The 21370-nt window shown below is 44.8% G+C and overlaps 1 protein-coding gene and 1 long non-coding RNA gene across 3 annotated transcripts in view; one reads left to right on the top strand and one right to left on the bottom strand.

The window, feature by feature from the left end:
• Positions 1-777: 777 nt before the first annotated feature.
• On the bottom strand, positions 778-2879 carry LOC135373408 (uncharacterized). Its single transcript, XR_010416443.1, has 3 exons — positions 2723-2879; positions 2094-2154; positions 778-1684 (listed from the first exon to the last, which is right to left on the bottom strand). It is a non-coding gene; the product is annotated as an uncharacterized LOC135373408 (long non-coding RNA).
• A 26-nt stretch (positions 2880-2905) lies between these two features.
• LOC135373407 (uncharacterized) overlaps positions 2906-21370 on the top strand; it is a 33659-nt gene continuing 15194 nt past the window's right edge. For both annotated transcript variants that reach the window (XR_010416442.1, XM_064606617.1), the window contains exons 1-5: positions 2906-3650; positions 4745-4841; positions 6072-6300; positions 17008-17108; positions 19750-19870. The gene's annotated coding sequence lies outside the window, so the exon portion shown is untranslated. The remainder of the gene's footprint in view (positions 3651-4744; positions 4842-6071; positions 6301-17007; positions 17109-19749; positions 19871-21370) is intronic.

Raw genomic sequence — 21370 nt, 5'->3', positions numbered from 1 at the left:
AATAAGAAACGACTTGAGGTTAACAACAACCATGTATATAATATCCCGTACTGCGTTCTGGACAAAAATTGTTCCATAAAGAACGGTCCGGGAAAAGATATACTCGCATGGCAGAAAGGGATCGTTCTGTAGAATCACAGCCGTTGTTTTAGCCGTGTATGCGTTTAGTATGATTTATATCAAGCATCGCCTTAGAAAAAGTCTTTTAGTAAACGACACCGGTGCTTTGCCTCGCAAATATGGACACACCGAAGCAGCCCAAATAATTACTTCACGCAATTAGATCACACTCGTTAGGACAGTTAATCAGGTAGTGATGTAAGCTTAATCAATTAAGTTACTTAGAAAGTGGTAACACCTGCTTGAGACACAGGACTCATCTCTTTTTGAAGTACAGCCCTTTATGTTTGTTTGCTTCTTCCTTTATTTGTTCTGATTATTTGCAGGCGCGATTGTGCCAAACTGAATATGTCCTTCTCCAGCACTCACGTGCTTTTGTTGAATACAACTGCAGCGTGAGAAAAGCTGCTTGGGGACGGGGTCCTGCTATCCAGTGCAGACTTTGTCATGCTCGTTATGTGGAGCATGTTCCAAAAAATGCAGCTCCACGTATGGTCTTCAAATTGCAACAGGACTATTTGGAGCTTGAAACAGTTGTGATTTTGTCATTTTGGCCCTCGTGTACTCAGTCTGTGAAACGCAAACAAAAAAGTCTAACACGATATGCTTTTGTAATGAAGATCACTGATGATGAGTAAAGAGAATATACGAGTTCAAGTTTATTCAATATTTTATATCATTCATTATATTATTCAACATTTTATGTCAAGTTTATACAACATCAAGTTTATTCAAGTTCAAGATTTATTTCTTGCACTTATGCGTTTCAGGATACAATGAACGTCCAGGGAGGTCGCAAAAGGCTACATTTATTGTTTTGTGACCTTGCTACAATGGCAATATATATCTCAGGAATGACAATGTACACGTACATTATGCAAATTTGTTGCACCCAATTTTCATACATGCTGAATTTTAAATTTTTGTTTTGCTGCCTATGTGTTCAGTGTATTACAAATTGCTTAATGCAAACAACACTTTGTTAGTTTCAAGCTTTTTGCTCCCATCTAAGATATTCCTATCCTGGAGGAACTGCCACTTCGACACCATAAAATATTCAGTAGGTTTCACTCTGGCAGGCCCTGCCACTGCAAATTTCCTGAATTGAAACCCTTCAAACTGTGTCATAATCTTAAATACGTCAATATTTCTGCAAGTAGTTGACATGCTGGATGACACTCCCCCTGCAGCTAAGGCAACTACAAAGAGTTCCAAGAGGTCGAAGGTAAACCTACAGCTGCATGAGTGTGATCAACAGTAGGGCATTCTCAATAAATAATTTTCTTCTTATAGTGTACATGTGCATGCCTATTAACTGGGTGCATGCCTATTAACTGGAATAATTATCACTGTTCCATGACAAGTTTTAATTTCTGAGAGTGTACTGTAGAGGCTGCTTAGATCTACAACAGTTCATACAAGGTAAGTATTATATACTGTGAATGCCTTTAAAAATCCCATGTGACACATATGCCTTTACTTTCCGGAGGTGCTGTGGAGTTTGTGGGCATTACGCAGGTTCTGCACCCAATTCTTGAGTATGTCGAGGCAGCTGTGAAGTAACCTGCATTGATGATGATTATTCCAATTTTTATGGTGCATCGACAACAAAGGAAATAATACATCAGAACATTGGTTTGGGTGCAACCAGTTAAAAATGAATATGTTGTTTAATAAATGCATTGGACAAATGTTAAAACATCAGTTTAAAACATGGTTTACAATCCCAGTATCTTCTAAAAATTAAAAAGATTAAAAACTATTCTACAAAGAACATGGGGAACTCTTTCAAAAAAGAATTATAATCTTTAATTATTATATTCCTGGTTGAAGGAGCCTAAAGTGTAAGGTGTGTTTCTGATGTGAACATGTAAGAAAATATGCAAAAGTGAGAGAGGCTAACCACAGTGCGTGCACTGAGGTTGTTCCTTCCTGTAAAGTAGAAACCAGTGGATGAGGAACGTGATACTTACCTGTACACCCAGCCATATCACACTGCACAGATTATTCACTAGGTAGCCCTCATGACGAAACCTGTATTGAGAGACCACTTTTGCCTTAAAAACTGCTACAAATAGCACGACACGCTACAAATTATTACTATCGTAACAAGCTGACGATACAGCTCAGACACAAAGGCGTTATTCAAGTCGCGCCACACCACCGTTACGTAGGATTCTTTGTCAGAAATCAAACCAAGGCACAAAACAATACCAATAGATGAAAAATTGTGACAATCGTGGTCTCATTATGACGTAATACCGAACTTGTGCGCGAAAGTAATTCAAAGAAATGAATGTGGCACTTGCCTCCGCAAAGAACACCGTGTACCATGCTAGCAATGCATGCAAAAAAGCGCTCGAGTGCTCGCACATATATTGATGACAACACTACCTGTGTAGTGTAACATGTTCTTTCAAGCATATTATGCACTCAAACTGTATTTGCCGCCGGGTAAAATGCAAGTGTGCTCGATTGAACGTCGGAAGAGCGATCAAGCAACCTGCATCCAGTGTTCGTTTTGGGCAAAAAAACACTTCATAATGGTCAAGTAAATATACAGAATGGACGCCTATTTATTCCTTGATGAAGAGTGACTCACCTGTATAAATTTAGGCCCTGTAACCCTGCCAGTACGGTTGGTACGACCGTAATTGCAAGAAGTTGCCATGATCGCTGCGGCGACTGTTGTGGGTACAGTAAGATGGCGGCCGGTTTCTTCACGCTCGCGCTCCCTATCCGCCATCCAGCCTTTTACAATCGAGATCAGTGGATCTACTGCTTCCAGTAGTGTAAAGAGTGTAAATCTCTTGCGATGTTTATTTTGCTGGAGCGGTTGAACCAAAATTTTGATATTTGAAACTGCTAAATGTCGTATATTTTATAACAAATTGCAAAGTACGCACTTTTTTTCTTTCTTCCGCATTGCTTTGCCGCTAGCTGCCGCCGCCTTGTTTAGCGAGCTTGCATCCTCGACAGACAAACGAAGACAAGACGGGTCCTCTAGCTGATTCCGGAATGAATTTATTTACGAACTATTGTTTGTTTGAAAATGCCCGATGCATGCAAAATAGACTTACTTGTTGTGCTTGATGTAGCGCCGTCAGAACGATCACAATTACCACAATTACTAACTTCGCTTTGTCGTCTGCCATATTGGCAAGAGATATGACAAAGTTCGTCGCAAGCGGATGGGATAACTAGTCGCACCGTGGGAGAACGCTTTCAATCGTCTTTTGGAACGGGTTGTTCCAGGTTTCACTCACGAGCCAGTCAGTTCATTAAAAATAGTACGCTGTGAATGACACTGTGCATATCACAGTGGAAAGTGGAGCGCAAAAAAAAAAAAAAAAAAAAAACGAAACACGACGTGATGAGACCTGCCAACTGAAAAGTTAAAAAACACAAACCGGAGACATGTCATGGTACGAGAAGAAGGAATACTGTTCGATTTGTACGCTTTAGAAGACACCTTCAACATGCGAGCTAGTTCACTTCACCGAGCAAACAGGTGCCTATGCCCCGACGAGGTAATGCTCCAATCATCCACAAAAGTTCCAAAATTGCCACACACAAAAGAAGTGGCATACGAAATTCCAATGTCAATATGGCGCGCTTTATGTTACGCAATGTTATGTTAAAAAAATAAATACCAATTTGGGCTTGTTGGTCGCGCATAATAAAATCGCGAAAATGGTGCTAAAAACACTAGAGACGAGACCTTATTGTCTAGCAAAGTACGTCCTTATTGTTTTTAACATTGTTTTAGCGATTGTATTATGTTATATGTTAGTTTGACAGTGCTTGCGTGACCATGCTACACCTCAAATGTCACGTGGATACGTGTGGCTGTGAGAAGCTACTAGGTTACTAGATGCTAATAATTGTTGGGTCAATCAATCCTCCGTTCTTCTCTCAGGGGTATGCCTCTCGCACCATGAACAATAATGCTCTCTCTCTCCCCCCTCTCATTTGTCCCAAAACTTATGAACTTTCCAGTCTGATCTTGCCCTGCTTTGTTTTGTTTTCGCCTTCCATTTGGTATGTATACTACGAATATGTTGGGTTCTTAGTTTTCGGGTTTTATGATTTTTCGAATTTGGGAGGGAAAATCGGGTGCTATTTACACACGAGGATTCGGAGACAAATCGGACTCTACGATCTCTGTGTCATATGTCATTGGGGAATTTTCGGGTGCAGTGAAAGGCATATGAAACAAGCCACTGCTGTGACACTGGGACGAGAAACAGGGATCTTTATATTTCCGCACGGAACTGGGGCGGTGAAAGACCGTGGTATTCAAGCACTTGCCTGTGCACCACAAAAGCTCGTCTTTGACTCCTGCAGGAGGGGATTATAAAAGGAGGACAAATAGGTTGTCACAAATAGCTCTCTTTGCTGATATTACGATTTACTTTTCCGACGGTTTACCTAGAACGGCAAGTTGAAGGACTGCGAGGATTTTGGGTAGACTTACCCAAATTCTTGAAAACTTTTTTTGGGGTGAACTATCCCGAAAAATCGTGTTTAACCCGAAAACGAAGAACCCTACAAATATGTTGGGATGTTTACTATTTCGTACCCTTTATTACATCCTATTTCTGTGTTCTCTTGCATTGTCCAGTGAGAAGAACAACTGGTGGTGTCCTCAGACTGTACTTCAGCCAGGAAAACGGACACCTCGTGCTCACGTAAATGAAGAGACACAGCTACAGAAACCAGTGAGTTTTGTCCAGTATTTCATTCCTGTCTAGCCATATGACATTACCCTACAGAAAATGCCATCAAGGGGGTTTCTGCCTCATTTCCAAAAACATACAATGTCGTCTGAATCACGACCTACTAGATTATAGCAACCATGTCATGATCGACAACCCCTATGAGGAGCCCATCCACACAATCCGCTAGGGGCGGCCCATGAGATGGACATCATGATTGGACAATGGATGTTTGAATTTTGAACACGCAGAAGCGGAGGTACAACTACCGTAGCAGACGACAGCAGCAGCTCCTATGAAAACGCGTACAATGATGACGATCATCAACTTTCGAAAGAAGCATCTCTCATGCGACATCCACCGCTTGTACAGAAATACTAAGGCAAGCTAAAGTACAGAGTACCGTAGAAATTGAGGAAGCCATAACTGGGCCGACGAGTAGCGCCACCGCTAGCCTAGAAATGTGGCGCTGGGAAGGGGTCTGTATGACATGGTCGCTATAATCTAGTAGGTAGTGGTCTGAATATACAGGAGAATAGAGTTCATTCACTGACGTCACCCCTGGACAGTGGAAAGTTGAGGACCTACATTATGGCAGCAAATCTTTCGGGGACAGTGGCACACCCCTGCGGATGACGTGATGCGAATAAACCCTATCATTGGAAGTTTTCTTTTCTTTTTTTGGAAAAAGAAACACTGCTTGCTTCCCATCATGACCAAGGGTTGCATTGTCGTGATGTGACTGTGCACATTCGCAGAAGTCACTGGCTGATAAGCCCGCCCTGACTTTTGCTTTGCACAATTATTTACAGTTCATTTTATTGAGGCGGGTAAAAAACAAACAAACAAAAACTTGTTTGTGTAGTTCAGAATATTGTCTAGGTGCTTTGTTTTTGTGGTACATAGTACATACTAGGTCAAAGGGATTATCGCCCCGGTTGATTCCGAAGCTTTTTTTTTAAAATTCCACGTTAGCACCGCGAAGCAACTGTGGCTACGAGCGGCATACAGACGTGGACAGATGGAGAGAGGACAGCAGGAAGGAGTGAGGGACACGGGGGTTAGTACGCATCCTGAGCCGACTTCAAGGGGAACCGTGGTGACAAGATGATTCCGAAACTGTAGTGCCCTTTTACTCCGCGTTCATCACCAATAATAGCGCCAAAAATCCAACGCAAATTGGTGGTCTTGTTCCTGTTTGATTTGTTTGACTTTTTTTTTACTTGTTTCCAGTTTGATGTAACACGTGACAAAAGCAGACGACGCATATCGAGAGCATCCCAGGATTCCCTCTCTGGAAACGTCACCCGGACAGGGCCAATCAGGGAGCGGCTGGTGACAACTGACCGATACTGGACGCCGTCCGCCCTGTGATCGGCTTGTGGAACGTTCTTTCTGGTTAGCGTCGGAGGTGTTTTTACAGCGTGTTCCACGCCACACAGTCGCGTCAGAACTCACACTGGTAAGTGAAAGGTGGCGTATTTACACGTGACTTTTCACTCAGTACATTGCGATGCGAACGCCAAGCAGACGAGCTCAGAGACAACCGCATGCCCTGTGCTCCCATTCGTGTGAGGGGCTTACGCCATCGTGATGTTTATTTATTTGTTTATTTCAAATACTGCAGCCTCTCTGAGGCTATAGCAGGAGCAGGCATGCTTGGTTACAAAAGTCATTCACGGGTAATTCCCTTATAGCACCAGGTAACCTATTCCATTCGTCAACTGTATGAGGAAAAAAACCATATTTAAAACATCTATACGCGAACGCATAGGAACAATGTTTAATGGGTGTGAGTTCCGAAGTCTAGACGGCCGTGCAAACGTAAAGTAAAGTTCATGGGGTATGTTAATCTGTTTATGAGCTATTAAATGCAAAAATTTTAACCTTTCAAGGGCACGCCTCTGTTGCAATGGAACCAGACCCAATGAACTCAGTGCGGAAGATGGAGAAAACTGACTGTCGTAACATTTCATAAGAAATCAAACTGCCTTACTTTGAATTCATTCCAGAACATTAATGTCACTATTGAAATGAGGGTCCCAAACGACAGAAGAGTACTCCAGAATTGATGTACTAAGGTTTTATATGCAAGGAGCTTGGTATCTGTGGAGGCCAATTTTAACGTTCGTTTCAGGTAGCCAAGCTTCTGCAGAGCATTTGACGAAACAATTTTGACGTGGGTTTTCCAGTTTGGGTTAGAAGAAAAATACAGACCCAGATATTTATACGTATCAGCCTTACGTATTGCATGACCGTCAAGTACATAAGAAAATGAAAGAGGGCTCTTCCTGTTGGTAAAAGGCAGCACGGCGCATTTAGAAAAGTTAATATCTAGTTACCACTTTTTACACCAGTTATGAAACATCAAAAGTGACTGGTTAAGATTGACTTGATCATCCACTGATTACACTCTAGAATACAAGACGCAGTCGTCTGCATACAATCTTATCTCTGAGGAGACCTCACTAACAACATCATTTATGAATAACAGAAAGAGCAGTGGCCCTAGCACAGATCCCTGGGGGACACCCGACAAGATGCTAGATTTGGTCGAATCATGTCCATCAAACGAATCAAACCGGGTTCGCAATGAAAGATAGTTCTCGATCCAGTACACAATCCTATCATTCCTAATTAATGTTTTTAGTTTTAGAATCAGCTTAGCATGGCATACCTTATCAAAGGCTTTACTCAGATCAATGAAGGTAGCGTCAACTTGGGTTCTGTCATTAATCGCAGATGCAAGAAAGTGAGTAAATTCCAACAGTTGTGCCACGGTTGAAAATCCCTAGCAAAAACCGTGCTGACGAGAAGATAAAATTGAATGAGTTTCTAAATACATAATCAGTAATGCGCTTACATAGAATATGTTCAAAGACTTTGCATGATGTTGAAGTTAATGAGATAGGTCTGTAGTTAGCCATAAGTTGTTTGCTACCAACCTTGTGTATAGTAATTACTTTTGCTACTTTCCATGCTGTGGGAACGACTCCTGTATTTAAAGATTTTTCAAAGATGATTTGCAGGTATTTAGATGCCCATTCAGCGAACCGATATAAAAATATATTGGTCGCACAATCTGGACCACTGCTCTTCCTCGTATCCAACTTCAACAGTAAATTGAATATTCCTGATGAATCAATCTCGGTATCCTCAAGCACAGGTAATTCAGAATTGACATGAAATTCTGGAGAAATTCTATCGTCGTGCAAGAACGTAGTAACAAACTGGTTGTTAAATGCAGTAGCAATAACAAGAGGATCATATTCCGGGTAGTCATTGATCAGAAATGACCTAGTCCGATCATTTTTGGGCAGAATGGACCGCCAGAATTTCTTAGGGTTCGTTTTTATGAGCTGTGACAAGGAAACCTCATACGCTAATTTGGCTTCTCTCAGATTACGCTTAAGCTGAGATCTTAAATTATGGAATTCATATCTTAGGATGTGATTGGTACTAACAACCAGACGCACTCTCATCCTCGCAATTCGCCTCTTAAGCTGCAAAATGTGTGTACCACGACTAGAGATGCAAAATTTCCGGAAATTTTGGATCGCTCGAAAAAAAAACGTTCTTTTTTCACCCTCTAGGCATAAATACAGAGCAGACCATCCCATGAGACTGCTGTCTACTCAGCGATAGGTAATTGGCAGGGTTGCCAGATGGCGAAGGCCTTGTATAGCCCATTTTCCGGCCACCTGTAGCCAAAATATAGCCCGCAAGTACCTTCTAGCCAAAAAATAGCCCAAAGCGCCCGACGTGTTTGCGCATGCTACAGATGCTCCGGGAGGCGCTCCTTCCTTGTTATCCGTTTCGGTTTGACCGCTGGCGCAGAAACAACAGCCGTGCATTGAATGAATGATAAACATTTATTATTCGTGAAATGATGAGTTTGGAGTTGGAGTTGGAATAAAAAGAAAACTATGGAGATGGTGGCTCCTACAAAAGATAGGGACCGGCTGCTTGAAAACACTTGAAGAAGAAAAGAAAAAAAAGAAACAGAAGAAGGGGGGAAGAAAAAAACAGTAAGACTAAAAAGTTAGAGGCGCTGCAATGTCCACAAGAAAGTCTTCAGGAAAGTCAGTCTTCAGAATCCTCGTCCGCGTTTCCTTCCGATTGACGCTCTCCATATAGTAGGGGTGTGCGAATCCGAATATTTCAAGTCGAATCGAATATCGAATCGAATGGGGGGAAAAATTCCGAATACCGAATCGAATATCGAATATTTATGCAAAATTTACAATATGTGACTTTCGCACTAAAAGTTTCTATTTTGTAGCCCATGGCTTTAGGTGTAATTTTTCTGGCACTAACTGTCACGAGAGCAATTCTTGCAATTGCTAAATGCAATTCTTCTGTTTTAAGCACCTACTCTTTAATTTTACATGAGAGTGGTTCCTGCTCTTCAGGTGAGCCTACACTTACTGGAGTACTGGAGTGGTTACCTTCATTTCAAAATTTTATGTCAGGCAGTAGCATGTTATACGGATGAGGCTGTATTTGTTTCAGACAACCACAGGCCATTTGTGAAACAAACGAATTGGCATCCTGCCTCAGTTTTGCCATGAACGCCCTTTAGTTTCTTTGCACTCGTCCTAGGAAGTTGCACTACTGAAATTTTAGATGTAAAGGCTTAAGACACCCTTCTTGTTCATGGGCTGTAGTCATTATTCAAGAGTCCTAACTTTTTAAAGGCAACCTCACAGACATCAAATCAAAGTCCCTAGTAGGCACTGCTAAACTGCATGTGGGAGGGGCGCCGCCCCTTCCACATAAAATGTCTACAAAACTAACTTTGGGTAACGTTATCTTAAACTAAACACCGTCCAGCCTGTGTTGGTCCTGCAGCAAGGGCAATTTCGTAAAGGAGGCTTCACCTAATGCATGGAAGCATCAGGTGAAGCCCACTTTCGGGTTGTGTCGTTCATATTCGTGGAATAGTCGAATATTCGAAAAATCGAATATTGAATATTCGATTCGCGAATCGAATAGTTCGAGCGTTTGATATTCGATTTGATTCGAGAATTCGAATATTCGCACACCCCTACCATATAGCATGTCGCTCGTGAACTTCTTTAGGAAGTCGTCTGATGGCTTGAAATCGACACAGCCACAGGACCCGTCTTTGAGAAGGCTGAACTTAATGAACAGGAGGTTCTCGAGGGTGGCCAAAGACAAACGGTTCCTCAGGTCTGTTTTCATAACAGTAACCTGACTAAATACTCTTTCTACGGCAGCATTGGAGATCGGGACGCTGAGCAGGCCGATAGCGAACTCCTACAGCTTCGGGAACATAATTTTTCCCAATGCTGTTTTCCCATGCCTCGCAGTTTTATCCAGAACTTGGGCGTGTTCTCATCCCGTGCGTCCTTTATAACAATCTGCAGCAGCGAGAACTCAGATTCGATGTCAGAGACCGAGGTGGCAGGAATCAGGTTGCGAAACGATTGGCGGAATGCGGAATATGATGTTTTCTCAAGATTGCTGCATTTTAGCAGCTGTAGAGATTCCAGTACTTCTAAGTTCAAGGGAAGTCGTCTCAACACACTTTTGACACAGGCGACAAGGAAGTCTTTGCATCTTTCCATCCCACCCAGTTTTTCCTCATTGTGCAGGTGGGAGTTTTCGAGGGCATCAAGGAACATACTCCCCAGACCACAGGCTCTGACATGCAGAAGATGTCGATCCCAAGTAGTGGAACCTGCTTTGGCATGCGCCGGCAATACAACCCTGAGCATAAGAGTTTCAGTGAATGATAGCAGGTCAGCATACAGCTGACACGTGTCAGGGTTCTCGCTTTCGAAGATAGCATTCACATTCTCGAACTCTTTCATGATGGGACACAAAAACGTCAAGAAAAGGCGATTTTGCTCGTTATTGTACATGCCACTAAGTGTACGAGCGGTGTAACAGCGCTCCGACTGTTTCACGATTTCGAAGTTAGCTTTTAGCTCATACCATTGACTCATAACGAAGCGAATTGCTCCGGTTATGCTCAGCCACTGCATCGCGCTGACGCCCGCAAGTTTCTTGGGCTGATCCCCGTGATTGATGGTGGAGAAAATCGGACGGTACTCATGCTGACGATTAGTGGAATGAGAGAACCAATTAAATGTTTCTCTGACTAGGAACCCAAGGTGGGCGGGAAGTATAGCAGCAGCCTCGTTACACGCCCGATTAAGTGAGTGGCAAACGCAGCGCACTAGAATTAGTTTGTTATTTAACTCTCTCAGACGCGAAAACAAGGAATTGTGCTGTCCGCACATCACACTGGCCCCGTCAGTCCCGACGCCGACGCAGTTTGTCACCGGGATGCCACACTTCTCGAGGAAGTCAGTGAGGCTTGAAAAGAGTCCCTCTGCCGATGCGTCTACGATCCGTGTATTGCAATGTGAGCTGCAAGGCGAAGCTCGGCAGATTTCACCTTCTTTGCGGTACCGACTGTTCCTGGACGCGATACCGTGTAGGAACACATGGGACCGCCGCTTGCAGCTACTCTTGCATCATCCATATTCCGTTGATGTTTCTTGCTGCTCATGTGAACTTTCAGATCCTGGGCATGCGCCCGTACGTCGCTCTTACAGGCTCGGCAGGATGCATACTCCTTGGATTTGCCTAGTGCAATCCAGTCTCTAATATACAATGTTTTGTGCCAATCCGACCGCATAGGGACTCACCTTCCAGAACTTCTTTCGTGTTCTACTACGATGCGTTACCAATTACACCCACCTTAAAATTCCGGAGCATCCTCCCACTCTCGGCGGTAACGTCGAGTATACTTTGCCTGCTTGCTCATATGAATCGAGGGAACCAGCCGTGATTACCAAACTAAGTGCGCGCAGACGAAAGCAGTGAAAAGCAAACTACAAGTCGCTTCTTTGTTTTATTGCATTTATTGCATCAGCAAAGCGAAACTTTGGCGCATACAGCACGCGCTTTCAGGGTCAAGGAGAACGCACTGACGCAGGCATGGATTCAAGGAACGTCTGAAACTATGGATTTTTCTCTTGTTTCACATTTTCGTCGTTTCTAAGCGGAACCACGGTAGAAATTCAGAAAATAGCCAAAAAGTAGCCAAATAGCCAAACCCGATTTTTACCCGCCAAATGCGAGCAAAATTAGCCAAATTTGGCTATTTCTAGCCGAATCTGGCTGAATTGGAACAACAAGGGCTAGTTCTCACTTGGCGACGCCCAACGTGACGTCGTGAGCTGGCGGCGGAAATAGACGCGCATTTCCGGCGTTGGGAGAGGAGAGATGTCGAGCCAAAAAAATTGCCATGCCAATTTCTTTCATAAGGTGACACAGAACGGCCACGCCTCCCGAGTTTTCGTCTGCTTTGGACGACGGAATGCCACTGTGGCGCGCTGACGGGGCGGCGGAAATGCGCCTCTACTTCCGGCGCTCGCTCACGACGCCGCGTCGCCAAGTGAGAACTGGCCCTAACTACAGTGCCCTAGAAGATTGTAGTGGAAAATGCGATGCTCCCTCTGTGAGGCTCTTGAGGCGGATGCCTCTGTGGGGCGCTGGCGTAGTTACCCCGAGCAGAAACTGGCGCCGGCGTATTGGGTTATTGCACTTCCTAGGATTGTTATTTGTGTGTGCGTGTCTCTCTGTGAATTATTCCTTGTTACTTCTTTCAAAAACTTTTACTACGCGACACAGTCTACCGGCATATGCCACATAAAACAGGAAGCACACGCAATGAGGGAGACAGGTTTATGCTTTCAGGTATGGAATGATCGCAGGCTATGACGATATAAAGTTGGCTGATAAGTACAAGACACAAGATTATAACGACACAGAGTATGAATATATAAAAAAACAATGAAACTGCAATTAAATGCAACATTGGATGCACATAATGTGAAGAACAAAATTAATTACTGGCAGGTAAAAATGACAAGTTATGTGCAGCGACTGAGCTTCAGATATTTTGCACAGTCGCGTTTCTGTGCTTTGGCTTGATTCAGCGACTTAACAAAAAAATGAAGCCTAGTGGTGACATAAAATGCCATAACTTCAGCACTCAGTTGCTTGCTATGTTCAGTGCAACCAATGGCATCCTGTCGAGTTCTGTGAAGAAGTGCAATGACGTCCATAATGCTTTCATGGTGAAGTTCCTGCGTACTGAAGCAGCTGGTAAACACGTTTTCCAAATTTTCCACGAACCTAAGCATAAAGCCTGATGGATACAACAGGCCCCCCTTATCTTTCAGCTGAGTCAGCTCAGCTGCCTGCAGGTTCTGTACATCATTCTTGTCACAATAAGCAACAACTTTCTACACATGTCACACTTTCATTGAGACAGGAATTTTCTGGCAACATAGCCAGCTACATAAAAAATTAGTCTTGGTCGCTTCTTGAGGATACATATGTGACATCGTCTGTTGACTTTTCAATTACAAGTTCGGCGCTGCTGAGGTCACCATCTCCACTGAACTTGTCTATCATAGTCTGCTTTGCGCATTTGTATTCCTCTATGCCGTTTGTACTGAGCAGAGCATCTAACACACCAGGCTCCGCATTTCCATTTGCAACAGATTTTGCCATACTATAAAAGCTAAGGCAAGAAACAGTTATCAAAAACTGTTGTGGTGTTGGATGTGACAGCCTGAGGATTGCCTCACGATGCCAAAAACGTTGTCAAGCGGATCTTGACTTCGTGATGTCACGATGAACTTATACCCGACGTGCCTTGTTAAGTAGTCCATCAAGGATAGCGTGCTGGCAATGGTGACCCTTAAGCCCACAGCTGTTTTAAGCTCAACAGAAAGCTACCCGGGTAGCCAGTCTTGCAACGGGGCGCGAAGCAATGTGTCTCTAACTTCTTTTTATTCTTCTCCATCGAGGACTAGCACACTCAAATACCGGCAAAAGTTACAGGAAGCTTCACTATTTTGATGCGTCACACATCGCCTTCTTTCGGAGTCACCAAAGCATCACGCAAACCACGCAAAAACAGCAAAAACGCTGCAGCGGACATAGGCGCTTCACAGTTTCTCCTCGGGAATTCGACAGCAGCGCCAGGACATCCAGCAGCGGCCGCCCGCTCGTCCATGTCTACATTGTCTACTACATGTCTACTTTGCGGGAGCAGGAAAGAAGACTTAGAGCACGTGATGTTGAAATGCCCGGCCACTCAAGCAACCCGTCTAGAGGGGTTAGACATCCAAACGGCGCTCGGTCTAACACCCCCTCAAAATGGTGAAAACCCCATCGATATCGCAGACAGATGCAAGCGCCACCTAACAAATTGGGAAAAGCAAACGAGAACCGCTCTGCACACGCTAGAAACCAACACGGTAGCCAAAGCCAACACCAAAGCCGTTTCGGTCAGCGATCCAAGACCAGGACCTGCCAAAAGCCAATCAACCAGCACCAGCCAACAGACCGGGAGAACCTGCGAACAAACAAAGCCAAGCAAAGCCAAACCCCAGCGGAAGTGACCAGAAAACAGCACACGGGAAACCACCTAGCGGCAGCCAAGTTCTTTGTGTCTTAGTGATTTTTTTCTTTTCATTCTATTTCCTTCCTTTCGTTTCTTTTACTTTTCGCCTGTGGCACCTCGAGGTGCCTGCCCTGTGTCGAAAGGGATGAGGTGAACCTGAACCTGTCCTTCCTCAGCTATCGGCGGCTATCGGGCTGAAACCGGTTCCGCTCTTTCCACTATACTCTTCTAGGGCACTGTACCCGCCTAACTCCGACCAGAACTCCGACATTATGTGAAGGCGATGCCGATCGCTTGGAGCAGCCAGACGGAGCTCTAAGTTGGTGGTTGTTGGCGGATTAGAGGCACCTAAGGCACTGTTGGCGGGTTGGAACGCATCGAAGGCACGAAAATTTACATTTTTGAATTTTATCACCTGGAAAATTTGGGCAGTTTTTCCGGATATGAGGAAAAAAAACGAAAAAAACGTTTCCCCCCCAAATTTCCGGGTTTTTTCCGGGGCTTCGCATCTCTAATCCACGGCTGTGATGGTGTCCTTCTTTCGAATTTCAGCGGGACAAATAAAGATATGCACTTCTCAATTATGTTTTGGAATGTAGTATACAAAGAGCCAGCGTCACAAGTATGTGCAATACCACAAAAGGAGCCGAAGGAAAAGCTTAGTTCATCTATAATTGCAGTTGAGTCGGCATTATGGAAGTCAAGGATGAGTATGCGGACGGTACTATGTTTCTATCTCTGGGGCTTCCTTAGCTGCAGAGGGGACATCGTAGAACGTGAAGAAAAACAATGTGCAAGTTTCCGGCGATGCAGAATCAAAAATAACAAAGACGGTTAAGAGCATCAGCTGTTTACTATATACATTAAAAACAAGACTTTCGTGCAGTAGGCTGCACTTCAGGTTTGAGGACCTGTTACAAGTGACAGGGCAGAGGGGACCTGCAGAGGGGAGTATGAATCGATTAAAACATTTTTTTTTTTCAATATGTAAGCTATTTTTGGAAAAGAAACGTCGCGAAGTTGGCTGTGAAGTGGTGACGAACATTACAGTGTGGGTCCCATAAATACGGTTCTGGATGCGATAGGCCCTTTAACTTAAAGTAGCACAGAAGTCATTTTTAACACCCAGTTTTCTTTCTATAAAACTGTTAAGTTTGCCAGTAAGATGCACCATGCGAAGTAATTTACACCACAGAGTCATAATTATCGCAGAAATTGAATTTAAAATACGCCGCAAAAAGCGACCGTGCGCAACGGTGGTGAAGAGCAGTACCAGCCTGTGATCTGCCTGGAACCTCACGCTGACGCTATAAGGAGAACGCTCGCTGATTGGCCTGAGAAATGTTGTCTGTTACTCCGCTGTCGTCTGCTACTCGGCTGTTCGGGGTTCTGATAAAGCCTTTCTCCTTGCTCGGTAATGCTTCGGCCGCTCCTTCTATCCCCAATTCTCCGGGAAAACTGGCAAAACTGGTTTACGGCGGCAAAGGGACAATGCGCTGTCCCCCACTGACCGGCAAACCAGAACGAGTCTCCTTATGCCGTCATCGGTGACGTGCCATCATACCTCCTGATCCTCGTTATAGCTGGAGTGGCGAGTTAAGGGTGAAGGCGCGGAGCTATGTTTATGTGAGTTTTTTTTCTGGGAAACAAATTGCACACATCAATACCTTTCGCGCTATTCGGTATAATGGCACACACACTTTCATCAGATGTCTTAATCTGAAATTTTTTTGGATGGCCCTCTGTACTCCTTTAAGCCACCTTAAAGCTTAAGGTGCCTAAAGTCACCTTAAAGGGGTTCTGAAATCATTTCGAAACTTTTGAAGAAATCACTCTGTACATATTGATCTATGTGTACCAAACATGCACATCAAAACGCTATGTCTCTGTAATTCCAGGTTGCAAAGCTATTGCAATCCAAAGGTCACACGCCCAGCGAACTTCTTCATAGCTCTCAGCTCTTAACCTCCTTGACCATTTTCGGAATGACGTCTCATGTTCGAGAAAGGAAGCGCATTATTTTCCGTTTCCATGATGACGTAAGCTGTTGTAAAGAGGGAGACAGCCGCCGGACCGGTTTCGGCACGGTGACCCTCGGGAACTTGGGGCAAGCGCGCACACCTAAAACGTCACTTCCCGTTCGTCAGCGAATGTCTCTCGCCGTTGTTTGGCGTCCCCATCGACGGTGGCTTGAAAAAAAAATGCTGTTTTACAAATCCAATAGTGAAAAAAACGTTCAAGTAGTAATGTGGGACTTTGCCTGTCGGCTCCATGGACTACCACATATGAAACAACGCCACACGTTTAGTGGGTTGCATTTGGTTTCTCAACTCCTTTAATTGCGAGCCCAAAAGTGAAGCTACGTCCAGAAATGAAACTCTGAGGAAACTGCTCGTGAGTGAAACCCAGAGCCTTTGCATATACTGCAGAAGCGTTCTCCCATTCTGTCCCATTCTAAGCTTTGAGACAATCTTTGTTTACGTATCGCAACTGAAGGCCCGGCATAAAGATGCTGCTGCGGATGTTGTTAGAGGGAGCGAACTGTAAAATGTAAAGTGTAAAAAGTATAATAGGGTATAAAATAGAGTAATAAATTCCTTATTTATGTCATGCATATCGAAGAATTCTAGCTTGAATTCTAGCTGTTAGCTGAGGCAGGCCTGAAACATGCAAGAATCAGTTAAATTCAAGTAACTGGCCTGATGATTATTGAAGGTTGGTGCCATCTGCTATGAGCCATTCAACGACATTGCCATCGTCGGCATCCCAAGAGAAGTTTGGAAAGAGAGCTAAAGTTTGGCTGAAGCTTTGAAGTGGTAAGTCACGAAGCTCTTGTGGCCCCTCGTAATGCAAGTAGTTGGTGTCCAGGAGGAATCCGGAATTATAACGTTAATGTGTCTTGTTGTCTTGAGATGTTTTGATGAAATTCGTTCGTGTTTTTTTTTATAAAACATCGAAAACATTGAATTGGAAATTAACTACCGTCTTCCGGTTGGAACGGCCCTTCCCTGTTTCGCTTCTTCCGGTGATGTCATTGGCATTGCTGGTGAGATTCCCAATCACTCAGCTGACGGCGTCGCCAGGCTGGGCGTCACCTGATACCACCGAAAGCATGAATGCAGAAGTTTCAACCTGCTGTTCGGCAGCAGATTGGAAGACTGCATTTTGTGACAAACAGCCAGCCTTCGTAACCGACTCCAGTGACGTCAGCGGACACATTGTTGCATGAATTCAGCTGGGAGAGCGTAGCCAGGCGCAAACTCCAATAAAATTCATTTTCTAATGTTTCCGACTGTTTCAAAATGAAATATTCGGGTTACATGTATTGCGATCGCGCCTTCTGTTCAACTATGTTTTTTCTCCGGACACCTCCTTTAATGAGGACACTCAACAGATGTGTTGGGCCTCGAAGAATTGACTTCGAACGAAACCGATTCCCAGACCACGAAGGCTTCTGAGAGGGAAGTTCGTTAGTGTGGGGATGGGTCTTTTTTCATGTTCTTTAAGGTGTTTCAGTTCCGTCACTGTGTGGTATGTTTGTGTACAGTGGTATTACACCCAGTGCGGTGAGTATGGTGTTTAAATATCTGATTATTCTGAACGGATGTTGGTGTCTTGTGGGGCAGAAATGTCTTGCATTGTGTCTCTTACAGCAGGATTAAGGCCCTTCTTTTTCTGCGATTCCGCGATTCTGCAAAAATTCGCGGAATTGCGGGTCTGCCGCGGAATATGAGGTTTTGCACAATTTTGCAGAAACCGGGTGCTTAACTCAGTTTATGCGCGAGATGAACAAACTTTGCTCGCACCGGGTCGGCTTGCGTTACAGCATAGATGTGCCAACCGGATTAGACCACCAGGCCGTGATATGGCCCCATCTGTGTGCTGGAACAACCCTCTAACATATTGGGATTCTGGAGTGGAATGCAAACGCTGACCCCTGCTTTGGTGTCCATAGCTGTCAAGTACCTCTGTGTGACAGTAAACTCTGTACATGCAGAGAGGTCACTCAGCAAGTACAATTTGATAGTCAGTGACAGACGTCACTCCCTCTCACAAGAAAGTACAATATACCTTGGCATGCTAAGTCACAAAAGTTGTAACCGTGTTCCTCCACACTAAGAGCTTTTCTGAGAGAGTATTTTCTGTCTGAACTAGGGCAATTTGCCTTTTACCGGGGAAAAATGCAGAATTCATAGTTCCCTGTTGCGGAATTCAGGATTTGCCGCAGCAGAAAAAGAAGGGCCTTAAGCAGGATATTTAAGGTCACGGTGTGGGATAGGTTTCTGGTCAAGTTTGGGGCAAAATTTGTGCCACTTAAAAACGGAAGGTTTGTGTCAACCGGCTTCAACCCTATGACATCTAGGGCTGGTAGAAGGAAAACCTCGGTTTGGGAGGCGCCTGAATTTTGTCCGTTTGTGGCCCATGCGTTTGTGTGCCGAAACAGTTTCATGAGACCACTCAGACCAAACACACAGAGACATACAAAAACATGTTGGTGGTCTTTATGCCAAATACCAGTGCAGAGGGACAGACATTATGTGACACTAATGATCATAGTGATGGCGATGCGCAGGGATAATCAGTTCACTTTGCTGCTGTTTATTGGTGCCACCACTTGAATGGTCTTGTCGCACACAACTTCGTTCGTGGCCCTGCGAGCGAATGTCGAGAGCGCCGAATTATCCGTAATCGTTCCAAATGCTTCCAAATTAACGAGCGTCCATTCGTATACTCTTGTATGCATGATTTGCCGGGACATCGTGGGCAGTCTGAATTTCCAAATTATCGGGGGGTCAAATTAACGAGGTTCTACTGTAATGAGGGATTTAAACACCATACTCTGTGTTCGAATACTGCACAAGCTGCATGCTAGGGCCCAGGACCGACAGCCCGAATGGCCGGGGCCCGGCCATGGCCAGACCTGGCCCAGCAAAGCCGAAGCCTAAATAATTTCTAAGTTTCCTCGCCGAGGACCTGCCCGAGCCCCATTAATTTAGAGGCAACCATGCCAGGCTCAGTGCAGCAGTTAGTAAAAGTCGGCTAACTGACATTGGGGTGATACGTGCTTGAGCCTGACATAGATCTGGCAATGTACGGACTTGGGCCCATAATGTCGAACCTGAGCCCAGCCCAGGCCTGAAAAAAAGAAAGCTTTACTCTGCTGACGGGCTGGCCTCCGGCTTTTGGGTAAGCCAGAGCCCGTGTGGTGCTCTACTGTGCGTCACACTGCCGTGTGACACTGTGATGCGATTCCATATGATCACCAGACTGTGACTATTAACCAGCCACGGTCACAATGACGATAACAACATCAACAGCCAAAACACCCAATAAAAGTATCGCATTTGAACGTATTTGGCACAGTGCCAAGAGATGAAGGGATTTTTTAAATGTGTTAGCATTAGGGGTGCCAAAGTGGAAAAAGCTGTACGTAACAAAACAACTACTTTATTTCAGGATGACGGGTGGTGAGTTTCATCGCCGGGGGCGATACTTACCCCATTGCTGGAGGGGAAGCGAGGAATGAAGTAATGGGCCCCGTTACAACGAGGATCGAAGTCCTGAGGCGTCCAAAAAGGTGAAGAGAGCTTTGAGGGCAGAGCGTTTTTGAGCTGGATGTGGCCAGGGGCCAAGCAGTTTTGTGAGGGAGAGGGGGCGGGAGTCTAGCTCGTTCAGGGAGGCGGAAAGTACGGAGCGGGAAGGGTGGTAGTGTGGGCAACGGAGAAGAATGTGCTCGAGATCTTCAAGAGCACCGCAGTGACTGCAGTAAGGAGAGTTAACTTGTCTCAAGCGGTAGCGCCACTGTGCTGTGAAGGCCACGTCGAGGCGCATTCGATGAACTAATGCGGCGTCTTGACGAGAGATATGTGCTGGCATGCGGAAAGCAAGCGCTGGGTCAACTCTGCTCAGCATGGCGGGGGGTAGTACGTCAGCGGTCCGTTGGCGGGTAGCCAGAGGAGTCACAAGGCTTCGAAGTATGGACCACCGATCGCCTCTCAGCAGTGCAATACGCATCCGTGTACGAGACGAGGGAGCTGCTTCGGCGGCGCTATCCGCCCGTTCATTGCCTTCGACACCGCAATGGGCGGGAACCCATTGGAGTGCGAGCCTATGTCCGGCTTCGTAGACAAGTTTGTAAGCGGTTAACACATCCAGAACCAACGGCGCGGGGGAGCCTCGTATGTCAGAATTTTCGATTGTTTGCAGCGCAGATGTTGAGTCAGTAACGACCACCCAATTCTGGGGGAGGGGGGGGGATGTGCTGCAAAAAGAAAAGTATGGCGTAGAGTTCCGCAGCTGTGGATATTGTACAATGCCAAAGGCGGCGTCCTTGAACTACGCCTTCGTCGGGGATGACAAACGCTGACGCGGACTTGCCATTTCGAGATGCGCCATCGGTGTAAGCGGCGGTAGAGGTGGAAAACTGCGCGTCTACGAGAGCATAAAAATGGGCTCGAAGGACTTGAGGGGAACCTGAGCTCTGCGGACCTGAAGCTGTACGTATGTGTGTGCGTGAGATGGTGAAGCCTCACCGTGGCAGAGGTATAAGTGAAGATATGAAATTGAAGTAAGACAGTAAATGGTTTCCAATAGTTGAAGGTAATTATATGTAATTTATTACTTAAACGTAAAGTAATTAAAGTTAATTACAGCAAGAAAGTTTGAGGTTTGAGGAGCTTAGAGGTAATGAAATGTAAGATATACATAATTAAGAGAAAGATTAAATGAAATTAAAAATTACCGAAGGTAACTGCAGGTTACCGGAAGGAACCAGCGATTGCTGGAACAGCAAGGAATTACCAGGAGTAATTCAGGGACTTGGGACTATGCCCTTGTCGAGCGCTAGTATTGCCGCCTTTGGGCAAGTCCCTCCGTGTATTCATTGTAGTAAACTGAGAGGAAAGGAAATTAAATGTAATTAAAGAGAGGTAATGTCGACTAAAGGGAATTGAGAGTAATTAAAGGAAGTAAAGGGAATCAAATAAAATGCAAGGTATACATTAGGTAGCTGCAAGTTACCTTCGGTAATGAAATGGTAATTGAAAGTAATTGAGGCTAATTAATGCTTAATGAAATG

The sequence above is a fragment of the Ornithodoros turicata genome, unplaced genomic scaffold, assembly GCF_037126465.1.
Source record: "Ornithodoros turicata isolate Travis unplaced genomic scaffold, ASM3712646v1 Chromosome24, whole genome shotgun sequence".
Classification (NCBI taxonomy): Eukaryota; Metazoa; Arthropoda; class Arachnida; order Ixodida; family Argasidae; genus Ornithodoros; species Ornithodoros turicata.
The sequence above is the reverse complement of the archived record's forward strand: the minus strand, read 5'-3'. Positions and strand labels throughout refer to the sequence as shown.